Raw genomic sequence first — 19215 nt, forward strand, 5'->3', positions numbered from 1 at the left:
TATCATTCATATGTAAATCATTTGTTTATACTTGGATCTGAGTGAAAGGGAGAACTTAGTTAAATGTATTACTTTCCCCATACTACGCAGACTACTACACCGCTTTCCCCATAGTTTCATGTTTCTTTATCCTCCTCTTTGGTATCTTATCTGCATAATTTAAAGCTTTAATGTGAATATATAAAGGCAAAACACATAGGATTTTTTGCTACAAAAACAATAAGCTTTATTATTTTTGATAAGTGAGTTCTTACATCTGCTCTCACTTCTGGTTCAGAAATTCCCACCAGAATTCTCAAAATGATAAGTTCCACACTTTTGCGCCATTGCATAAGAATCTGAGAATTAACTTGGTAAACATTCACTCAGGTTGTACTCTGATGTCAGCTGTAATGTTTTTCAAATGTCCAGTTATGTTACACTTAAGATCATGGAACAGTTAAATGAAAGATCTTATATTTTAGGCAGTTAAGTCATTTTATTGTTACTGTGTGTTAGCAACATGAGTATATCTTATGTTTTTGGAGATGTTTCATGCTGTTTAGCAACCTCTTGTACTCCCCAGCAGCGTAATGCTTGGTTTTGTTATCTAATATGAAATATTTGCCTAGTTGAATACAGCCAAATATATGGATCAGAAAACAAATTTCCTCAGTAAAATGGCTCAGAATTGAAACTGAATCCAAAAAAATGTTGTAATCTCAGAAACATGGGATTGGTATTACAATTTGAACAACTAGCCCGGCCACACCTAGAAATTCTAACAGTTTGTGTCACCAATAGAGTCTTATGTTTCTCTTCAGTCTCACAGATTGAGAATATGCAATAGTAATGATGTTAATGTTGATAGTTCTAAGAGTTTAAAGGAGAAATTGAATCTAACTTTTGATCTACATCATGATGTTCATTTACATGGTTAATGTATTGTATTTGGCTCATAACAAGGATGTAAAGTTGCAATGGAATTTGCCTTGTAAAAACTCATTAGCATTTGCATCCCAAAGAATGCATATAGATATCCATACATTAAGAGACATTCTAAAGAGTAGCTTTTCCACTATTCAAAAATTCTGTCATTGAGCAACTTCTTGTCTTTATATAAATGTACCTACTCTTTCATACAAGTATTTCAAATTAAACAATGCACATATTGCCCTATTTTCTTTCACAGCCCATGATCTGTAAATGTTGTAAATACTTCTTAATGAATGGAAGATTATTGTAGTCAGGGATATGTTTATTTAGGCAAGACATGTTTCTTTGTAAGCTTCACAGTGCTTTGTTCTTAATTAAAATGCTGTTAAAGTTCTATCTAATTGGTACTGCCTACTAACAGAAGGCCAGATGTTTGGCATATCAGATAAGCCAACCCATGTAAGGATTAATACAGAATAGACAAATCAGTCAATAAAAAAGGGAATGGGTTTTCAATGGCCTTTTAGATCTTTTTCCCTTGCCAAATGGTTTGCAAGGAAGTTCATGGCTATGAGCCCAAAGGATTTGTTCTAAGTGAGGCCAAGTGAACCATGAATGTAGGACAAGGGAGGAAGTCAGCCATAGAAATGCACCCATTAGATGGTTATCCAAGCAGAAGATTTGGTATTCATCACCGGAATCCTTTGTAGGTATAAAGATGCAATTACAAGGATGAAGATTAAAGACTTGTTAAAAAGATATATCAGATAATGGGATAAATTGCAATACAAGCTTAGTAAATGGTCAAGCAACTTGATGAATGCTGTGGCGATTATATTAGGCCTATGAAACAACATCACATCATAGTTGGGTGCTTCATAACCATGTATCCCTTTGCTAAAAGGAGTTACACCTGCCATGGATACCAGCCTTTGTTTACATGAGCAGGGAATCATATAGCTTATAACCTGTCTTCTCAATGATAAAAAAACTGAGTCTGTAGAACTGAAAACGTAACTTATGTGCCTTTTTTGGTGGCCCATAATGCAATGGTTAAGGGATTAAGAAATGGGATGGTTCAGCTATGACAGCAAATCTTAAAGGGAATGGCACTTACATTTCTTCAATTCACTAATCTATACCTGTGATTGAAGTGCAGTAGTGTCTGTTATATGCTTCACTGTTTGCATCGCTGGTTGCTATTATTTCCCAAACACCTTTTTATAGTCACATGTACCCATATATTCTTAAAATCAAAGTTCAGATTCGCTATTTCTATCCAGGGGGGAAAGAGATCAATATACATTTGTATCAGTATAGAAACGACAGCACTTTACATGGTATTTGTGATGCTCTATGCATCTCTACACCCATAACAAATATGCTGGAAATAGACTTTAAACCATGCCAGGGGCTGAGTGAAGAGAGAAAGAACATAGAACAGAGAATGTTTCTCTTTATTAGTAATACATCCACACCCTGCAAAGCCATTAATTTCCATGGCAACCGGTTGAAGGTACATTTATTGCCAATCATCCTGAATTAGTTACAATAACCAGCACCATGTAGGAAGCAAGATCTTCTAAAATCTCCTTAACAAGGGACCCTAGATTGCCAAATTGCTGATTGAGTGGAAAAAATACAAATCTGCTTTCAAAATATTTTGGAAAATATTTTTAATAGCATTAAAGAAAATGACATTTCTCCTGAACATAGCATTATATCTGCATTACATCATGATCTTTGCAATATAAACTAATTTGATAGGGGCCAGGTTACTTTAAATATTAGATAATGTCTCAGGAAGATGTCAGTTTTAGTCATTTGATTGAGTTTAAATCTTCCCCTGAATGGGGAAGACAGCTTTAAAGCATAACAAAAGCTGCACCCTCATATCATATATACGTGCTGATGCTTTACTAATATCTAGGTCCTGTAACTGTGAACTTAAATGTTAATTGAGAAAGCATAATTTTGTTTATGGAACAGCTTTCTTGTTAGGCTGAACTGTTTGCACACTTTTACACTAGTATAGAAATATGTTAAGTTACGTATATTTAATAAGTCATTGTGAGAGAATGAGAGATTTAGGAGTTTATCAGCTAAATTGAGGAAAACCCCATTTTACCAGAGTCCCAAGTACAGATCCCTTAAAACAGGGGAGCGCAAACTTTTCCTGCTGTACCCCCCTGTCTGGCTTGCTCCGGATTCACGCCCCCCCTACCTGCTGCCGCGTCAGATGACGCTCTGGGGTCTCGGGACATCACATTAATTTAAATGCCTGGGGGAAGAGCGTGGGACCTCTGCAACCACCCGTGCCCCCCCCAGACAAATCTCGCACGCCCCCCAGTTTGCACACCCCTGCCTTAAAATACACCTTTAGTCAACACGTGGACAGATCTGTGCACAAAAATGATTTCTCTCTCTCCCCCACCCGGTGTAACGAGAGTCATGTTACTTGAAGCTAACCCAAGGCAGTGCTAACTTAACATGGCGTTAAGCTTATGCTAATGAGATCACTAACGGCTGTTATTTTTGCATCTAACTTGCTTCATGGTTTCACATTAACATCAGGGAGCAAAATGTCCGTTACTGGTTTTGATAACAGTACAGTTAGGGTTGCCAGGTGTCTGGTTTTGAACCGGACAGACCGGTAATTAGCCCATCATCCCGGTAAAAAATGAGAGGTAATACCGGACAAGTATGTGCCCGGTAGTCTCCCTCGCTGAACGGGAGCGCGAGTGCTAAGAGTGGCCGGGAGCAGGGTCCCTGCTCCTACCTCTTATTCAGAAGCAGAAGCGGCAGCGTGAGACTCCTGGTAACCAGGGCAAAGGTTGGCATCATCTTTCTCCCCCCCCCCCCCCCCCCCCCAAGCCAAGGAGAAGACTGACCAATGGGAGGGTTCCTCGTTATTAAGGAGTGTGCACAGCTCCCCCATATGCATGCTGGTAAATGTAGTTTCCTTCCAGCTTTACATGTGGGAGAGGAGAGAAGAGCTCCACTGTGTCCCTGTCTGCCAGGATGTCCACAGGTAAGATACAAGGAGCAGATGAGGGAGGAGGAGGAAGAAGAAGAGGGGGGGGGTGGTGGTGAGGAGGAGGAAGGAGGGGATGGTGGTGAGGAAAAAGGAGGATGAGGGAGGAGGAAGAAGAAGAGAGGGGTGGTGGGGGTGAGGAGAAAGGAGTGGGTGGTGGTGAGGAAAGAGGAGGAGGAGGGGGATGGTGGTAAGGAAGAAGGAGGGTGGTGGTGGTGAGGAAGGAGGAGGGTGGCGGTGGTGTGAGAAGAGGATGAGGGGGGTGAGAGGAGGATGAGGAATAGGGTAAGAGCATGAGTGGAAGGTGAGAGGATGAGGGGGGGTGAGGATGAGGAGGGTGAAGATGAGGGGGTGTGAGAGGATGAGGGGGGTTGCAACAATCTTGGAAGTAGTGGGAGAGAAGAAGTAAGATCAGTATGACTGCAGGTATGTTATTTATAAATTATCTGACCGTTATGTCATTTTGTTTCTACATTTCACTCCACGTATGCACCAATTTGCACTATTTCATATTCTATTTCATAAAAAATGCTGGGAGAGTACTCAATCCCCAAACCCCTCCCAGATTTTTTTTACAAAATTGAATATCAAATAGTGCAAATTGGTGCATACGTAGTGAGAAATTTAGAAAAAATTAGGTAATGGTCTGAGAATTTATAAATAACATACCTCCCCACCAACTTTTCCAGCACGCTGCATTTTTCACCATTGTGTCCAGTATTTTTGGACAAGCCACCTGGCAACCCTAAGTACAGAATGTTGTCAGCCCTGAGTTAATGGAGCTTTGTGGATCTGGGCCTTAGTTTGTATTCCTAAATTGAATAGACAGTGCTATTGCTGAGGTAAAGTGCCAGAGAAGATTGTACCCAATATGGGAAAAATAGAGCGAATTTCCTATGACCATCCTATCCAGTACAGACAGCTAGCTTCCTTAGGAAAAAGTTACACTTGGTTTACAGTGTAGATGAAGGCAGGGATCTTGAGGCATGTAAGTCCACCTATAAATCTTCCCCAGCTTGGACGTTCTCCCAGAAATTAAAACGGCTTTGGAAGATTGTATTAACTTTACATGAATAGACTTAAGCTCATAGCTATTTCTGCTCTGTATTCTTGACTTTGAGGAGTTAATAGCTAATATAATCTGTGCTATTCAATCTGCTAGAAATGTTTCAGATTTCCCCACATACTTTTGCATTGCATCGTATCATAAAATCCCAAACGTTCAGGTACTGTAGTTTAGACATGTAAAGTACATAGCACTATAGCATGCAAGGAAAATCATAGCACTATAGCATGCAAGGAAAATCAAAGCAACGAGAGCAAACTGTGCAAGATGCAATAGAATATTTAGGAAGAGGAGTTCCTGAAGCACAGATAATGATGTCGGAAATGTATCAATGTTAACTGTGAAGCCCCTCATAGTTTGCAACAATGAGGTTGAGGGGTTTAAGTTGTAGAAAAGGGTTAGAATTTGATTTTTAAGAATCCGCCAATGGATTACTGAATCCGCGGATTGGTTTGTACAAATCCGTCAATGGATTGTATCCAACGGCGGTTTTTGATGTATCCATGTGGATTAATACCGAACAAATACGTTTGCAAATTTTACACCGCAAAACGGATTTTTGGGGGAAAATGTGATAAAATCTGGAAAACGGATTCACCCATCTCCACCTAAACTACAGTGACAGAAACTTGCTCGTGTGCTGAAAGTGTTAGATTATTTGAAATACAGGAGGCTCATGGATTTGGATACTGGTGGAGTAGGGGGGAGGGGAAGACTAAACAAAGAGTAGAAAAGGCAGGTAGCAGGCTGCAGGCCCAGGGGCAGCCATTTTATGAACCCTTAGAACAGGTTCCCTTCCACCCCTTTTTGTTTTGTTTTAATTATATTTGTTGTCACGGCATGCAGAATGTTGTTTGCAAACGTGAATTGGTGGAAGTGGTTACCTGGTTGTTGGTCCCCAGTGAGATATGGAAAGTTAGTAGCAACGGAATGGGATGTTTGACTGAGACAAAAACACCACCGGCGTTCCGTCACAGGACACTTCGCCGCAGGGCTGCTCACCGTGGGACATTTCGCTGTGATATCCACTTCTGCACCCAACCACCCGCTGTCTACCACCCACCTGACCTAACAAGGGAAGCCAGGTCAGCCACTCCGGCGATGTCCGCTGCTGCGCCTGAGCACCTTACTGCCTGCTGCGCACCTGACCCAACATGCCAAGCCAGGGCTGCCGCTCCAACAACTGCATGTCCTGACTGCCCGCTACGACAACTGCATTTTTAAATGTCCCACGTGGGACCGCTACACTGCCTAGACAGGTCGCATTAAGCAGACTGTCTAGGCAGTGTAGCGGTCCCGAATGGGATATTTAAACAAGCAGTTGTCGCAGCGGGCGGTCGGGCACAGCAGACCTGGCTTGTTGGGTAGGACACGCAGTGGACAGAGGTCGGGCGCGGGAGTGGACATCGCAGCATAATGTCCAAGCAGAGAAATTTCCCTGCAGCGAAGTGTCCTGGCGGTGAACCTGAGGCCAAACCTCCTAGACTGAGTAGCAATTCCGAACAAGCCTTACAGCAGGGCTTGTGCTACCCTTTGGAGATTTCAGTGTGACGTGCCTATTGGCCCTAGTGGACAATGGCTGGCATGATATGGTTGTTTTAAACTTGATGTTTAAACTGTTGTTATCTTAAATGTCACTGCCAAGTTTGTGTGATGTACTTAATAAATGCTGTGGCCATTTTACATCCAAACTGGTGTCCGAGTATTATTGGGAGTTGGGTACAATGGTTTGGGCAGCAGGGAAAATTAAGAACCTTGGAAGTCATGTATTAGTTGGTTCGTATATATAATTAAAAGTATTGTTATTCTGTAGTTAGCCACATCATCTCATATTTTATTCTTTTTAAACTATAGCAACGTGCCTTTCATAAGTAAGCACCTTAGAAAGAATAAGGATGTTAATTAGACAATTATTGATTATTAAAACAGATTTGGGGGGGGGGGGGGGGGGAATGCGAGAAAATACTGGAAACTGATTTGTCTGGATTCGCCCATCTCTAATCATTATCTTGTGCAGCTAGTGCCCAAGTACCATGTAGAGCCTCCATAATGCAAAATCCTAAACTATTATTTAGGTCTTTCAGTATGTAAATCCAGAAACTAATAATTTCAATGCTGGATAGTTTCCTTTCTTGAAAATGAAATTTCCTGCTGTTGCTTGTATGTTCCCCTGATGATAAATTATTTCTATGATTGCAAAAGACAGTCTCAACCTCATAGTACTGTACCAAAATTTTTTTTTTACCAATTATAATGACGTAAAATACTTTTAATGTCCAAAGTTGCTCAGGCACACCACCTGCTTATCCTGTGTTTAAACGTCTCCTCCTGCATAAACTGGTTACATTTTGGGAAATAACAATGTAGTAAAGGTTATTGATACCGCTGACAAATTATGATGTGACATTAGGCACATTTGACATATCTTTTTGCAAGAGAGGTTTAAGACTCAGATATGTATAATTGTGATGCAGGATAAAGAGAGAAGTCTTCACTCATTCAGTTTTTACTTGTATATAATGGCTGTATTGATTTCTGGGACACCTGACACTATACCAGGCCCCTGATATCAGTAGTAGGGGGGCAGGAGGGACCACAGGTTGGCAGGAGTTATGTAGTGGGAAGTGCATTGCCATTTGCAGGAGGCGATTGAGTGGGCACAGCTATGTATCCCAGCTCTCCTGGACCGGTCGCGACCATGTGTAGGATGTAGAGCCTGAGGTCCTTGACTGCAATAGGCAGGTAAACTTGTTGTGGAGAGGCACCTCTTAAAGTTTAATAATTTTTTTTGGGGGGGGGGGAGGAAAGAGTGTGCAACATCATGTGAATATTCCACATGCCTGACATGAAAGAAAGAATTATACATGTTTACAGTTGTGCCTCACTGTTTTCTTTTTAAAATAAAAATGTTCCATTATTTTAATAAGTTTATTTCAAAAGTGAAAAACTGTAGAACAATTCTGATATATTTTATGCAATTTCTTGTAATGACTATCAAAAGCTACATGGGTTTTTTTTTCTGTCATCAACATGTGCAATGATTTGCTGTACAGCCTGCTCTGACAAGGTTTGTAGCACAGTGTTCATTGTGATGAATACACTGTCACCGCAATATTATCTGAAACAGAATTGCAAACGTTAACCAAACTTTAATATTAAACATTTGTTAATTAAAGCATAAGAAGCTTAAAGTAATACATTTCTATGCCAGCATGTGATGATTGATTGCTTTACATTTCCATTTTTACCACATGACAGAAGGATCCAAGACAGAGAACAAGCCAAGTCTGTTTTACTTAATAATGAAACTCTACCATTACTTTAGTATAGAGAAGGTTGGTGAAGAACCTCAAGTCCTTTTTGCGTCACTGCAAAACTTCCAAAAATATGTCAGGTCTGGGACCAGAAAGTAAGGTCTCATAGAATAACACCACTTGATAAATATGGACCACAACCATTAGTTTCAGAAGGGCATTCTTGGGCATATTTACTAAGATGTGCTCTGCCATCAAACACCTTCTGGCGCGGGAAGACACCTTACAACTTGAATGATCCAGAAGGTGTCGTATGGAATAGCCTCGCTTAGTAAATAAGGGCCTATATATATTGTGGCGCATAGCAAGTTTAAAAGATAATTGTTGGGCATATGCTTCAATAAATGCTTACATTTCTGGAATGTAAATTGTTTCCATACACCATGGTGAATGCACACTTTCCAAGCTTCCAGAAAGTGGAACTCTGTGGAGGCTTGTATTCTGTAAAAAAAAAAAAAATTGTACCTCCATGTACTTGGCCTAATAAATTCACTTTTATTGGAGTTCACCCTCTGCACTCTCATGCAAGTGGTGGTGCACCGCATCTTCGTTTTTCTCCATTGTACATGCATACTGTATACTTATGTAACAGGGTATGTCCAGCTGTACCTGTTTCTGCCCACATAGTGTATCTGCTATGTAAGCCCTGTTAAGATCCAGGTATTAGCAGGTTAATCCGTGGGCCCTTAACCCCCCTTTTTGCTTCTGCAGAAAGTGAAGGAAGGTCTGTGGTGATTAATGGCCTGTGTACAGCCCCTTGGAGGTGGGTACAGTCCATGAGCCCGTCCCTTCCAGAAGTTTCTAGGGGGAGTAGCCTAAAGTTAGTGCAGTTCCTCTCTGCACCTCATGATGTGAGGAGGTGGAAGAGTCACCCCCTGCTCCTCTTGGATTAAGGAGGGCGAGTGTGTCCCTCTCTGATCCCTGGCTTGGGTGAAGGAGGGTGAGGTTATGGTGGGAGCTGTGAGTCTTCCCCATGGCGGGGTAAGCTTGCTCACTTGGCTGGCCAGCCTAAGACCACCTGGAGCATAGCAGTGGAGATAGAAAGCATCGTCTAGAAGTCCAGGGACATGTGGAGAAGACTATGCTGCTAAACATGCTGTGTGATGCCATGAATAAAGACCCTGTAAAGATACCTCTGCCTAAGGTGTCAGTTCCTGGGCTGGAGGGAGGTATGTGTGTAGTGATGGGGGCTTACGCCTACTCTCTGTGGGATCCATCACTGCTGGAGGCGCTGACACCAATGTATAGAACCTAGAGTCCTGTGAGAACCAGTCCTGTCATGTCTCATAACAAGAAGCAAACTTCTCAGACCTCCTGCGAACCAAAAGGTGAAGCACCACAACAGCGAGGTAATGCACTGGTCCCTAAGTGAGGTTGGAGGGAGGGGGAACACATGTTACACATATATAACAGGGTCCCCCTCCCCCCGGCTCCCCGGTTCCTCTGCTTACCTCCGCTGCTTAGGGGGAACGTTCAGAGTGCCTGGCAGGCGAGCGCATCGCCAGAGACTACCAGCGGCTCCCACCGCAGGGTGACATTATTTTGGATATGTCTGCGCATGCGCAGTACAGTAGCGCATGCGCAGAGGACCCCAGGGAGGTGGCTATTAGACAGAGAAGGCTCCGTGGGGACTACAGCCACCAGCATATATAGGGGCACGTAGTCAGGTGCCCAAGCATAACCAATAGGTTTGCAGCTTTTCTCCTGGACCCAAGTTGATACATTTGGCGCACTGCAAGTCACGCCAGTCCAAAGAGGGAGCTGGGTCAAGAAAGTAGTGTCAGAGCCAGTGGCTCTGAGACTAGGCCTAGTGTATTCCCCCTTAGGCCCCAGCTAGGCACCAACTCACAGTAGCTTGTGATTACTTCAGTGAAGGCGCCTTAGACAGGGACGCTTCCCCACTTTACTGTCTAGTGTCAGGGACACAGTGAAGATGCTGCACGGTGTTTGCGGCCTGTGGTCTTGGACCAGACCACCTCAGTTGCAAGAGACTCTAGTGATATTATCCACGCCGGAATTCACCCCACACGGAGGCGGATGCCATCGCAGACAACAACAACGTTGGATCAGACGGATCCTATTGTTATTCTGCATTACCCGGGTGCTGGATGCCCTGGGCAGGTACCCCACTAAGTGCACCAACACTTCACGGGATAGCCCTACTCCTACATTTGGGGGGGCCTTGACATTGGGAAAGGGGACATCAGGGTATTGGTGCCTGGCACCCAATGTACTTTGGGGACAATCATTGGTGGTATCAGGTTGGGAACTATTATACTGTGGGGTACTAGTAAAGGTTGTTATTATATGCTTGATTGTGTGTATTATTATTATTATTGTTCCTGTAAGGGGCTCATCCCACCAAGTTGAGATCCCTTGCAGGTGGAGGCGCTGTCACCAGTCGGATCAGGTACACACCAGGCTCCCAGCGACAGAGGTTCAGGCCTCCTGTTAGCCACAAGTAATACACCACACACACTGTAGCCGCCATATCTCCCATATAGTGGGGGGAAAGTGCGCTACTTATATATTGAATACCATTTGCTGCTATTCTACTTTAGTTTCCTTTTATTATAGAAAATAAAGGACCATTACAGCTACAATTCTGTGAATGAAATGGCAGTGCCAATACAATTCTTATAAGACATATTTATCAAGAATGAACAAATAAAAATAGAAAATATCTACAGTATGCATCATGTGATATGAAATGTATCTATTTGCATAGTAATGCATTTACTATGTCATATATATATTGTGGCAGGACGGCCTCGCGGAGGGGTCAGTAAGACGCTAGACATGATGGGACACTTTCAACTGTAGTGGTTTATTAGCCACAACCAACTAAATTACGGGTGCACTGTCCCTTTAAGAAATCAAATTATAGAAAATAAAACCTATTCCCGTTAGGGAAACTAACTCAACTTCTTGAGCCCTTACTAACAGGGCAGCCAGCTAATCTGGTTATGCCCAAAACATGTGCTCCACAAAGTATAACAATAAAGTATAACAATAAAGTCTTATCTGTATTGTAGCTCCAATAGCAAACAGGAACGCCGGTTCCGGGGAGCAGGCTGTGTCCAGCTTGCAGCAATCTTTATCTTTATCCTGGGTTGGGGTCCCAGCTGGTTCCAGCAGCAAAGCTCCTCGCAGGACTGGGGGACCAGAGCAACAGCTACGCAGCAATCTTTATCTTTATCCTGGGTTGGGGTCCCAGCTGGTCCCAGCAGCAAAGCTCCTCGCAGGACTGGGGGACCAAAGCAACAGCTAGGGCTTATTAACCGGGAGAAGTCTCTCCACCCTCCTGGGGAAAAACAAGCTCACCTGGTGTGATCCACTTGCTGCTTTTTAAACCTGCAGTCTCTCAGGCATCCTGCTTAATTACACCCCCAAATTAACCACAACATATATATATAAGATATAAGTGTCACAGAGGAGTGCTATTGAGCATGGCAATATATATTTAAAACCAGAGATAGAACATGAAACACAGAGAGAGCTCAGTGCACATCCAGTGAAACTTATACACGGTACAGTGCCTAAATATATATATATATATATATATATATATATATATATATATATATATATATATATATATATATATATGTATAGATATCTATTAAATAAAATGGTCTTTTAGTTTAACATTTTGGCCAAAGTGTTGTAAGCCCCTGAGCCACTACATGGCAGACCACATCTCAAGGGTCCCTAACACTAATATAAATTCTTAATAACCTGTGTATTGCCAGGAAGAATGATTTATAATAAATCTGTCAAAATTAGTTGCATAGTTCTAAGTCTGATTGAAGCTTTTATTCACCTGTACATTACCAGGAAAAGCACTCTGTATTAGATTTGTCACAATCATACTGCAAGCAAGCAAGTTCCCCAGAGAGTGGGAGATGCTATGGATTGAGCTTTTAACCATTTATATGTGGGAGGGGGTGAGCTTCAACAAGATAGGAAGCGCCACCTTCCAATCAGCTAAGACCAGCTGAACAAGAATTGTAAAACATACAGGACACCTGCAAGCTCATATTAAACCTCCAAATTAACCACAACATACACTGGCGACACACTTTATTCGAGCTCGGCTAGTCCCACGAATTCGGGTATACTCGGGTGTATTGAGGTTTGTGACTGTTTTCTGCCCGAGTGCATTGCGTTATTTTCCAGGCAGGGATTGAAGCATTTTATTCCCGCTGGCTGCAATACTGCACAGTATATATATATATATATATACTGCATTACAATTCATGAATTTATGCCATCTGGTAGACACGCGAAGCATTGCAGCCTATTAAATCCTAATCATTATCATTTAACAGATCAGCCGCCCGTCAGCCAGGCATGAACCATGGCTGGGAAGGCAAACGCAACGGGGCTTGTCAGAGGTGAGGAGCGGCGCATTCCAGGTATCTGCCAGGTACATACTGGGTATTTGCTCGAATAAAGTGTGTCGCAGCAGTATATATAAGCATATAAGTGTCACAGAAGAGTGCTACTGAGCATGGCAATATATATTTAAAACCAGAGACAGAACATGAAACACAGACAGAGCTCAGTGCACATCCAGTGAAACTTATACACGGTACAGTGCCTAAATATATATGTATAGATATCTATTAAATAAAATGGTCTTTTAGTTTAACATTTTGGCCAAAGTGTTGTAAGCCCCTGAGCCACTACACGGCAGAAGCTTAGCGAAAAAATAGATCAGTTAACCGCCCCCCGTAACTGCCGCCGCTAGTAGAAGCACTCACGCTAGCCACACATGCCCAAAACTACTGGAAGTTAAAAGCCTTCTCGGGGACGCTCCCGGTGCCTACCGGGGAGGACGGGATAGAAACATGGAAGGAACACACTCGGGGAGTAATGGAGGAGTGGTCCTGCACCGACGTGGTGAAGCGAAAGCGGCTCACAGAGTGCCTGCGGCCCCCAGCGTCCACCCTGATCAGCATTCATCGCGAACAACACCCCGAACTAACCTCGCATCTGATGATCGAGTTCCTAGTGGAAGCGTATAGCGCCAAGGAGGATGATGGTGCATTGTGGGCCAAGTACTATGCCATAAATCAAAGGGAGGGGGAAGATCTGTCTGCCTACATACATCGCGTACAAATCTCTCTAGGACCGTTGCTGCACCATAAATATGTGACATCCTCCCAGATGAACGAATATCTCCGTAAGCAATACCTTCGTGGGTCCAGCCCTACTTACCACATAGCCAGCATGATTCGTGATCACCTCACCCGGGGACCCCCCCCCCTTCGTTCATCCAACTCTTGCAGAAGGTGAAGGAGCATGAGACGCATCTGATGCTGCACTCCCCTCAAAGGTCTAAAACTAGCAGCAGCGCTAAACCCAAAGGGAGCGCCGAAAAGAAGGAGGAACCTCCAGACAAGCCGGGTTCAGAAAAGCCAAAATACGCGGGGCGGTCTTCACCGCCGCACGATCGCCGTGCCACCCCCAGAGATATCTCCTGCTATAAATGTGGGAAGAAGGGACACATCTCGTATGACTGCAGGATGGGTGACTCGTGACAACGGAGTCCCTCCCCTGCGAAATTTCCGCCTCAAGCTATGGTTTGCGGGGTGTATGCGGCCGACACCGACCCACCCGTGACCCCCCAAGGCGTATTCCCCCCAGCTGAAGATGGCCACTGGGTGGGACTAGTAGCCTTGATCCTAGTGCTAGTGGACGGCATCTACTCCTCTGCCTTACTAGACACCGGGTCTCAAGTCACCATCATATACAGGGGGTTCTATGATCGCCATCTTCATAAGCGGCCCCTGCGACCAGCCGAACATATCAAGGTCCGCGGCCTAAGCAATGACGACTATCCCATCGACGGCATGGTGACTGTGGACTTGGAAATACAGCAGCTCAATACGGGAAAGTCTCACCCCATGAAGGTGGACGCCTTGGTGTGTCCAGAACCCCAAGATACCCCCAAATACCCCATCATACTTGGTACGAATGCTGATATCGTACAGGCCATCATACGGGCCTATCTACATGAAACTAACAAACTCCCCATGTCTAGCCTGCAATTACAGCTGGTTCAAGCCGACCCAGCCCCTCCCGCAGCCCCATCGGATGACTACGGGTTGTTGTTCTGTGGGCGGGGAGGACTGACACAGCTCTTTCCCGGGGAGACACAGAGGGTGCCCGCTTGGTGTGCCTACGCGGACCGGCTAGACAAAGAGCAACAGTTCTCGCTAGAAAGCACCCCAGAAGAGGATGTGCGCCGGGGATATCGCCTCATACCCGAATTTCGCAATTGGCCTGCCGCCATTCCCCGACAGATTTTTGTAATGGTACAGAACCTGTCGCCCTTCCCAATGGCCATCGATGTGGGTCAGCGGATAGGAAGAATTTATCCAGTCAGCTCAGTAGAAGAGGCCGTGCAAGTAAACACGACCCGCGTGAAAGGAGACGAGGCAGCCCTAGACTTTGACTTTGGCTCTTCCGAGTTGCCGGAAGCCTGGAGAGAGCGATTACGAGTGCAATTGGAGCAAAGATGAGCCGTATTCTCTACCAGTGAGATGGATGTGGGGTGTAGTCGCAATGCCCAACACACCATCCGGATGACCGATGAGAAACCCTTCAGGGAGCGTTCTCGTCGCCTTGCTCCCCGGGACATGGAGGATGTGCGGCCGGCTCTCCACGAGATGGAAGTGGCCGGAATTGTCAAGGAGTCCCGAAGCCCGTATGCTTCCCCTATCGTAGTGGTGCGGAAGAAGAATGGCACGGTGAGGTTATGTGTGGATTATCGGACGCTGAACAATCGAACAGTACCGGACCAGTACAACCTCCCCCGCATAGAGGAAATCTTGGATGCCTTACACGGGAGTCAGTGGTTCAGCGTACTGGACTTGAGATCCGGATACTACCAAGTTTCTATGAGCTCTGCGGATCAAGAAAAAACCGTGTTCATTTGCCCCCTAGGTTTTTATCAATTTACCCGTATGCCCCAAGGCATATGTGGGGCACCTGCCACCTTTCAGCGGTTAATGGAGAAGACTCTAGGGGACCTGAACCCCCGAGAATGCCTGGTGTACCTAGACGACATCATTGTCTTCGGAAAGACCCTGGAAGAGCATGAGGCTCGGCTCTTGAAGGTACTGGATAGACTGTCCCATGAAGGCCTCAAACTCTCCTTGGACAAATGCCGATTCTGCCAGACCTCCGTGACATACGTGGGGCACATAGTGTCCGGCCAAGGAGTGACCACTGACCCTGCCAAAATAGAAGCCATCGTCAATTGGCCCCGTCCTGAGAATGTGGGAGAGTTGCGTTCATTCCTGGCATTTTGCGGCTATTATCGCAGGTTTGTGGAGGGGTATTCCCGCCGGGCCAAAGCCCACGGCCTGCGCAGGGGCGGTAGCCACCCTGACACCGAAGCTCCGTCTCCTCTCCTCTCCAACCAGCTCTGACTCCACGTGCGTGCAAACACCTCCCTTACTCTCCTCCACCTCCTCAGCCCATTGGCTCAATCCCGTCACAAGGTACCCCGGAGGCTGCTGGGACAAGGATTGCTACCTCCAACCAATTAGCACTCTCCTCCTTCGCGGGCTTTGCAACTACGTCTGTGCAGGCGCAATCTCCTGCTCTAACAGGGTGAATCAGGGGTCACTGCTATATCCTCCCCCCTGTGGATTCCAACGTCCCCACTTGGACAACGATAACCGTACAACCATTTGTATAATGAAAAACAGCTAATACATAGGTCTCTAAATCAACTTGTACATCTCACTGAACATGATAATAACGGATTGGACGCGATTGCGAGCCCACTGCTGAGCCTCATAATGGGGTGCCCCAAAGTGATCATAAGCCAGCCTTGTTGGAGGTTGACCAGCTCTTTGGCTTCAGTGAATTGGTTCTTCAGCTACCTCTTCTGGAGAGTAGCAATTCTCATCGGGTATTTCCAAGTCTGCCCTTGAGGGGCTGGGTATATCTATAAAGTCTCTTTGTGGCACAAAGCACGGGCTCTGTGGATCTAGCGGCTGACTCATTGGAGTCAGTGTCTCTGTCGTTGGGCCAAGGGGCTCTTTGCCCGTAGCTTCCAGACTTTCCTCGTTCCCGACTTCTTCTCCTGATGACATTTCCCCACTCAGGGGAGATGTAGGCCACTCCAAGTCTCCTTCTTCTATTTGGGGAATAGGGAGCAGATGATTACGATGCCAGGTCTTCACCCAACCCTCTGAGTCTTTGATTCAGAAGACTGGAAGGCCGGGCAATTGAGAAATCACCTCGTATACCCCCTTCTCGCCATCGTTCGGCCAGCTTATGTTTTCCCGGTACTCCCAGGTTGCGGAGGAGTACGGCATCGCCAGGTTTAATGTCTCTGTGTTTTACTTTATGGTCATATCGCCTCTTGTTTCCGGCATTCAATTTTTCAGTGGCTTTCTTGGCCTGCCCTTAGGCCCGCTGTAGACTTTCCTGTAATCTCTGTACATATCAGAAGTGGGTTGTATTGGGTACCCCATCGGTGGTGACTCTCAACTGTATATCCACTGGTAGTCTGGCTTCACGACCGAACATGAGGAAGTATGGTGAGAACCCGGTGGAATCGTGTCGGGTACAATTATAGGCATGGACAAGAGTTTCCACATGACGACTCCATTTAGTCTTTTCCAGCCCAGTTAATATGCCTAACATATCTAACAGAGTGCGGTTGAAGCGTTCCGGTAAGGCATCTCCCTCAGGGTGGTAAGGCGTGGTACGGGACTTTTTGATGTGCAAGAGGTTCAGCAATTCCTTTATTAACTTGCTTTCGAAATCCCGTCCTTGCTCGGAATGCAGACATTGAGGAAGCCCATAATGCATGAAATACTTCTCCCAGAGTACTTTAGCCACCGTAATGGCCTTTTGTTCTTTTGTTGGGAAGGCCTGGGCGTAGCAGGTGTAATGATCAGTGATGACCAATACGTTTCCTATGCCCTGGGCATCGGGCTCGATGCACAAGAAGTCCATACAGACTAGGTCCATGGGTCCCGTACTTTTTAGGTGGCCCTAGGCCATTCAGACTGGCATCCACATGTAGTATATAGGGCTGCTCAGGATTGGCGTAGGCCAGCACCGGGGCCACTGTCAGGCTTCGTTTAAAGTCGTTGAAGGCTTGTTCACACTCGGGGGTCCATTTGTCCCCAAAATGCTGTCGGGCAGGATTGTTCTTCTGGGCTGCATCCACTGGGTATATTCTGAGTAGGCTGTTGAGGGCTTTGGCCCGGCGGGAATACCCCTCCACAAACCTGCGATAATAGCCGGTGGGCTAGGGGCCGTATTACATCAAAAATATCTTGAGGGATTGCAACCCGTGGCGTACATTAGCCGTAGTCTCATGACTAGTGAGCAGAACTATCCTGTGCATACACTCGAGTTCTTAGCCCTTAAGTGGGCCATTGTAGATAAACTTTGGGACTATTTGTACGGGGTGTCGTTCGAAGTGCGGACCGATAATAACCCTCTCACCTATATCCTCACCTCCGCCAAACTCGACGCAGCCGGACATCGTTGGTTAGCGGCCCTTTTCAATTACAATTTCACCTTGAAATATAAACCGGGACCCCTTAACATAGGAGCAGTGCCTTGTCTAGACGACCGGGGTTACCTACTGTCGCCGAGGAGGATCAATGGGAAGAGATTCCGGGACCGGGAATAAGAGCTCTATGTTGCACTGCTGCTGTCATAAATGACCAAGTTGCCTTTTCGGAGTTGCGAGTAGCTGACTCTCTAGGGTGCGCCTCCACCGCTATACCCGAAGCCTATCGTGACCCGAGCGGGATGCATGTCACACCCGATCAGATTGTTGCCTGGAAAGATATGGTGAGGTACCAAGAGCAAGACTCGGTCGCAGGGACTATTCGTTATGCCATTCAACACAATCGCCGGGATTTCCTTCGCCGGACTCCGGGGGATGTGGGAGGCATACTAATGTGAGAGGCGGACAGATTCGAGATTCAAGATAATCTGCTGTACCGAGTTGTAGAATATCACAATCACCTGAATCGACGACAACTAGTGTTACTGAAACGACTGCAGTATCTAGTGTTGAAAGCTCTTCATGACGAACATGGTCACCTGGGGGTGGATAAAACTTTTAGATTGGTGAGAGATAGATTTTTCTGGCCCAAAATGAGAGAGGCAGTAGAACATCACTGTAGAAGGTGTCTGCGGTGTATCCAGCGGAAGACTCTACCACCCGTGCCCGTGACACCCCTACACTGAGTGGTGATGTATATCTCACATTGCTACCAGTAGTTCCATTGTATCTACTCCATGCAACTATTTAATATGTTTATATGGTGATTTTTTCAATGTGGATATACCTTTTTAGTGTGGGTTTCATATTACAGGTGTGCTTATACAGAGCCCCCTGTGTCCTGTGCATGTCATGTATTGGATCTATGTTTAGACCCTTGCCTCCAGGTCCACACTGTTTGGTAGAGTTGAGCCCCCCTCTTCTTTTAAATTTCATCCCCTGTTTTAACTCACTCTAATAAATTTATTTTGTTACACTTTAATTTATGTCCGTGTGCTTTTTACAAGGTTGCTTTCTCTGTTGTTTCCATATATATATATATATATATATATATATATATATATATATATATATATATATATATATATATATATATATATATATATATATTTATTTGAGCTTTATAAAATAATTACATTTTTGGCTAAAATGAATAGTGTTATGCAGCAATACGTTTAAATAACAGCTATTGTTTATTGACTACTATCACAACATTTTTTTAATAAGATTTGCACATTTAGTTAATCATATACTTAACTTTTCCAACATTTATTCAAATAGGACCATTGGCTCCTTTGCCAGCTCCATCGGTTAGCTCATAAGTTCTGAGCAG

Source organism: Ascaphus truei, chromosome 6 (assembly GCF_040206685.1).
Source record: "Ascaphus truei isolate aAscTru1 chromosome 6, aAscTru1.hap1, whole genome shotgun sequence".
Lineage (NCBI taxonomy): Eukaryota > Metazoa > Chordata > Amphibia > Anura > Ascaphidae > Ascaphus > Ascaphus truei.